General features: G+C 40.7%; 1 protein-coding gene across 4 annotated transcripts in view; it reads left to right on the top strand.

Annotated features, from left to right (window-relative positions):
• Nucleotides 1–543: 543 nt before the first annotated feature.
• The window catches only part of cdh23 (cadherin-related 23), a 221,556-nt gene continuing 215,948 nt past the window's right edge, over nucleotides 544–6,151 (top strand). For all 4 annotated transcript variants that reach the window (XR_004569981.1, XM_034226090.1, XM_034226097.1 and 1 more), the window contains exon 1: nucleotides 544–578. The gene's annotated coding sequence lies outside the window, so the exon portion shown is untranslated. The remainder of the gene's footprint in view (nucleotides 579–6,151) is intronic.

Genomic DNA, 6,151 nt, shown 5'->3' with positions numbered 1-6,151 from the left:
TAATCTCAGTGAGTTAAGCCTTCTTCCATGAAGCGTGGAAATGATTTGTCAACACATCTAAGCGTAATTATTATTTTAAAGGCTTATTTTTTATAAAGGCGTTAATACATTTGAACATCAAATGAAAAATATACAAAATAACTTTAGATACAATTCACTGTCAGAATGTGAGTGTACATCTTTTTTTATTGAGAAAAATTGAATGCCATTGCTTAAGAGCAGCATTTAAAACCTATGGGCTGTAACTTGCTGGAGTGTAACCCTGGCTCAGGAGGAGTGGGGATAATAAGGGACATTTGCTCCATACAAGTGAGGGTTTAGCTTTTGCAGTGGTAGTTCTGAACGCTGGGAAGTGACATTAATGACCAGGGTGTGATAGAGTAAAGCTAACGGGAGAAATGTTTACAAATATATATATTTAGAGAGAGGGGAACAGTGAGGGAGGGAGAAAGAGACGGGAGCAAGGAGAAGGGAGGGAGGAGAGATAGAGGGGGTAGCAGATACTTGGTAACGCATCACAGCAGGACAGGCAATCGAATCCAAAGGCGCTCAGCCAGCGACGGACACGGACGAGGAAGGTAGGACAATATGAAAATGACCTGATCATCCTGCTATGAGTTGATATACACCAAGCAGTGTTGGAGGAGTGACTGCGGCAGAGAAGAGCTTTTCAGTTTAAGGATTTTTCATTGTGGTGTTTGACATTCTCTACCTGTGATAGTTGTGCGTAAGTGTCGACTTTTACGCCCACAAGTATTCCTCTTACTTTGTGGTTATGCAGGGGGCTCACGAATTTGCCCACCAAGAGTTGTAGAAGTAGGAAAATTATCATGAAAGTTACGTTTGATGAGCTAGTCCAATGAGTGGATCGGTCATTTTATTCTCAATATTCTATTCAGGCTATGTTATTCCATTTGTGTTGTCTTTCGAAAACTCCAACTGTTGCCATTGTTCCATAACGCGTTATGTTATCAGCGTAATTAAGCGACCAGTAACTGTGTGGTAGTGTGCATGCCTGCGCGGAGGTGTCAGGTGTACAGTGTTATCTCAGGTAGCCCTGGCGAAAAGGTGCCTGCTGGGAAGCGCCTCGGTGCCCACTTATTTATTCATGTGTCACCTGAACGCGGCAGCGACGCAGCGCCAGGTTAAAGGGAAACTCCATCAATGAGAGCATCCAACTATTAATTCTGCGGCTTGGGTCAGTAGCATCATGTTTGTTTTAAATATATGTTTAATTATTCTCTTTGTTACTGTAGATAAACTAAAGCAGTAGCCTACCAGTTGTTTAATAGTACTAATTATAATCGTGGTTTAGTCTTCATGCACGAGCTGCTTCAGACAGCTGGTGCTGCATTACTTTTACATTCTTTAGGAGTTTTTTTAACTAATAGCCTGAGAGCTCATATTTTCAACCAGTTACAAATATTTTCCTTAAGTGTTTAAATCACGATTTGATGCAAAATAGGTGCTGTACTGTATCAATAAGTATGGGAGATTTAATATTTTCACATCACTGCAGATGTAATGCATTTGGACCACTGCTGATTGGCTTAGCAACATGCTTTAATGATACAATTCAGAAAAGCAATTATTTTTTACACATTTGCTAGTATTACAATATATGGCACTTTTATGAGGGAAAAAAGAGACAGGAGAAATTCAGAAATATTTCATAAACATGTTTAAACCCAGTAGAGTAAGCCTAACATTGTGTTGCTCCCAGACTGCCAGGTGATAGAATAATGCCAGGCTTCAGGTGGGCAATACAAAATCTAAATTATTCAACATAAAATGATTGACCATGTGTTTTATTTCATTACCCCTGCTGAAATATATAGCATAGCAAGTTGTAGGTTCTCTCATTGGTCCACCAGTGTATAAGTAATGTGCTGCTTTTGTGACCCTAAAAAGTATACCATACATTTATTTTGCATTCGAAAAACAGCTTTATAAGGATGGAGAGAAACTCCTGCATTAAGTGGGGAAGCTTGCCACTGACATTTGTTCCATTTGGAGTGTCTGTCACTCTGCCTGAATTCATTCAGAATACGTGAAGGAAGGGAAAAAATAGTGAAATGGAGTCTATATCTGACGGACACCTTGACTGACAGGCTCAAATGAAACCCAATGTGAGTGATAGAAGAATGAATTGCAGATGCAGTGTCTACTGGGCTATCTGGGGAGGGACCAAAACAAGATGTGAGGAAAAACTTATAAGAAATATTGTAAATAATATAACAAATAAATATTTAATAATACTAAATGTATTCAAGAGCAAATGAATAGAATGTATTATTGAAAAGTGGAAACATATTTATTTTTTTCCTATGGATAAAATGTAAATATTGTATTTTAGCCAATCTAGGAAAATTATGAGTGGATCCATTGGGAATGGTTTGGCATGGATTACCAGATGTGGAAGCATCTGGATAGCCTATATACCTGCCCTGGAATTACTATTAGGCGATGTCTCATTAATGTGTTGTTTAAGTAATTTAAGTCTGTGTTTACATAATAATGAGTGTTTTGGCACAAGAGCTCAGAGGGTTGCAGTGAAGTAACTGACAGAATAATGCACTGTTTTGGTTTGTGCACAGTAGTCTCTATAAGAAAGATTTTGACACAAAATTCACAGACCTTAAATGTCAGTTTTCTGCCTTTTCCAAGCTCCTTCATTTAGCCACACAGCATTCCTGATACTTGAGAGGATGATCATCACATTCTTTTGACTTTTCTCATTTCTACATCCACCTCTCTCCCGGTCCAGCTTGTATGGTCATTAAATCACCCAAGGCAGTCAGGCGGAACTGAAGAAAAGTGGTTGGAGAGGAGGATGGAGGGGTGGTGAGAAGATGATTTTGCACAGCCAGTTGTATAACAGCCGGTGAACGGTCTATCCCTGCATGCTGCTACCCTTATGGATGTGAAATCATGTTTCATAAATGTGTCACAGTAGGCCAAAAGGATCACAGTAGACCCAAATATTGACAATACCTTTTTAGAGGAGATAATGGCTTAATGTAAACCCAACCATCCACCATAATCTTGTTGTAGTTTAGTCTATTGCTACTAATCCCCATGTCCCTGTATTGAATGTAGAACTATTATGAAGGAATTAGACGATTCACATTTTCTGCTGAAGAAATGAAAAGGCCCTTTTATTCCACACCGTTAAAACGTTGGGTATCATATCAACGCCAGTAGCATTTACCATTTGGAGCCATATTTTTCCCTTCAAATGAACTATGCCATGTAAAACAAACAAAACAGCAATTTAATGGCAGCTTTGTAGTGTGACAAATCCTTGTTGTTGGTATTTAGGCATGGATTTCTGCCCTGTAGTGGGGCTGATATGCACAGAGAGAGAGAGGCGACGGGAGGAAAGACAATAAGGCTAAATGAAGAAGTAGGTAGGGCTGAATGAGTAGAGAGGTCAACTGTAGAGATGCAAAGGTCATCGGTGCTGGAGAGCAGCTACTAAATTGTGTGTTTTGATCCGTCAGCTGGGATAGAAAGAGTCAGCTGTTGGCGGGGTAGAATGACTACGCTCTTACATGGAGAGAGACAAAAGGAGATGAATGAGTCTCTGCAGGCTATCGGCTGCCCTCTGACTTAGTTGCCTGTGTTTATGTTGTCTGATATACACACAGGCCTCTGCTGGGACAGCCTTGGCATATTCATTGCCGCAGATAATGGCCAAGTGAAAAGTAAGCCAGGCTAAGAAACGCGCAATTTAATACGGGCATAAAAATGTTCTGGGAGAAGCAATCGGTTCACATTATGAAGGCTTTGGATGTGTTCATTGGCATAATGTTTGAGTGAGGAAGAAAGAAAAATCACATTGTGGATTGTGGAGAGTTGACGCGGATATGCATTGAGATGAATATTGTGTTAATGCCGTGATTACAGTATTAAGCAAGGGAAACTCATTAACACTACATCTCATTGCCTCGTAAAAACGGTTATAGGCTGTCTACATTAGTAAAACAGAGGTGATGCTTAAAGAGTGTGATTCAGTAAAATACAAATAGAGCAGAGGACAGGAGGGGCATGCCAGCATATTGAGCTGTGGTGTTTTTATCAGTGGACAGATGTATCATTATGTTCTCACTCCAATTTGTCCACAAAAACACTAAAAGCCTTAAAGAGAGAGCTAAGATTGTTATGTCAGTCTGCATCCCAAAGAGGAGGTGGCAGCAGCAGCATCAGACATGGTTGCATGCATTCTCTAACACCTCTTTTAGCATTTTTCCTCACATCTCATGACACATTTGGCTGTCCTGTTTTTTTATTTGAGTAGTTTCTTTGCAATATTTTACATTTAGTAATATTCACATAATGAATATAGCTGCAGTAATCTGTTCTCTCTGTTCTTTCGACAATTTATAACAGTTTGTCAGAACAATTCCCATCCCAGTTTAATATTCAAGCAAATCATCTTGTTATTGATCCATAAAAGCAGCTAACCTGCTCTATCATCATTTTCTAATTTAGCCGTACAAAAAGCAGGATGGAGGTACACAGCGACACAGTGATGGCTCCACTTGCATGAAAACATACAGAACACTTTACACTAATAGTCACTGGTCAGGATAAGATCAGTTACATTACATTAGTTTAAGTCAAAGCGTCTTACATTAAGTACATTCAACCATGTGGATGCAACCCAAACATTTCAAGAATCATAGAACAACTTCATCAAGCATGCAACACTTCTTGAAGTACTACATTTAGCAACCATAAGAGATAGAGAAGTTATTTGTTTTTTAGGAGCCAGGACAGCAAATGATGTTGGTGAGCAATAGCAGGTTTATTCAAGGGGAGGGAGTAGCAAGTCAAGGGGAGAAGCAGGGCATTGTAGAAAGATTTTGTGTATGGTTTAACCATGTTCTTACTCCAAGATGGGCCTGAGCCATCTTCAACTCGTAAGGCAAGAACCTGTGTGAGGGTGCCTTGCATTCAGTCTTGGAAACCACAGAGTTTTCTTTATTATCATTTCATATTTGTGCCTTGGATGTAGGCCCTATCCTGCCCTTATCAGTTTTTATATTGCAGAGACGGCTCCTGAACCTCCACTTGACAAATGACTGGACTCTCAGATCCAGCTTAGTCTCAGCATGCGGCGCAGGAGGAGGTTTCTCCCCCACTGTTTAGTCCAAGTGAACACTAATCAAACAACAGTCCTCCCTCAGGCCCCATGTCACTCACTCACTCACCCACACACACACACACACACACACACACACACACACACACACACCACACACACACACACACACACACACACACACACACACACACACACACACACACACACACACACACACACACACACACTACTGTTGGTCAACACAGGGCAGGGTGTGTATGAGTAGCGCCTGCTCAAGCATTTTGTGACAGGGTGCTGTAATGCGGCGCCTCGCAGCGCTCCCGTCCTGTTCCTGATAATTCCCATCTCCCTAGGTCCTGTTTAAGATGCTCTCTCTCCCACAGTGTTTAGCTTTACTCTCAGCCCATAAAGGATCAAAGAAGTTGTCGGCAGCGAGTGTCTCCGGAGGAACAACAGTTTGGCTTGGCATGTTTCCTTTAGTCCCCTATCTTCTGTTTGCCAGGCAGGGAGGTAGTGATCTTTTATTCATGATTTTATTTATATAGCTCAATATCACAAGTCACATATTTGTCTCAAGGGGCTTTACAATCTGTACAGCATACAACACCTTATATCCTTAAACTCACTATTAGAGTAAATAAAATTCCCCCCAACAAAACCTTTACAGGGTGCAAGAAACCTAAAAAAGAGCAGCAGAGGAGGAATCTTGTGTGATGCTGAGTGTACAGAACAGTCCAAATGCATTCTGGGGCACTTTTTTCTTTATTTTTTATAGAAGGGTGAGGGAAAGAGGTCTATACCAGGCCGCTCTACCAGGGGATTTTAGGTAGAATCCATAATGAGTGTGAAGACAGAGGCTTAACTCATACGGTTCTTGGAAAATTGAGGCGTGGTCACTGATGTGAAAGTTACCTTTCAATGCGTCCTTACACAATATGCTATGCCAGGTGCCATGTTGCCTTCTGTCTAAAAATGGTGATCCAATTACAGTAAATGTGCCTAACACTTGCTGGACTTATGCATCAATGTCCAGTCGATATC

The sequence above is a fragment of the Gymnodraco acuticeps genome, unplaced genomic scaffold (assembly GCF_902827175.1).
Source record: "Gymnodraco acuticeps unplaced genomic scaffold, fGymAcu1.1, whole genome shotgun sequence".
Classification (NCBI taxonomy): domain Eukaryota; kingdom Metazoa; phylum Chordata; class Actinopteri; order Perciformes; family Bathydraconidae; genus Gymnodraco; species Gymnodraco acuticeps.
This window is presented reverse-complemented; position numbering and strand designations above follow the sequence as displayed.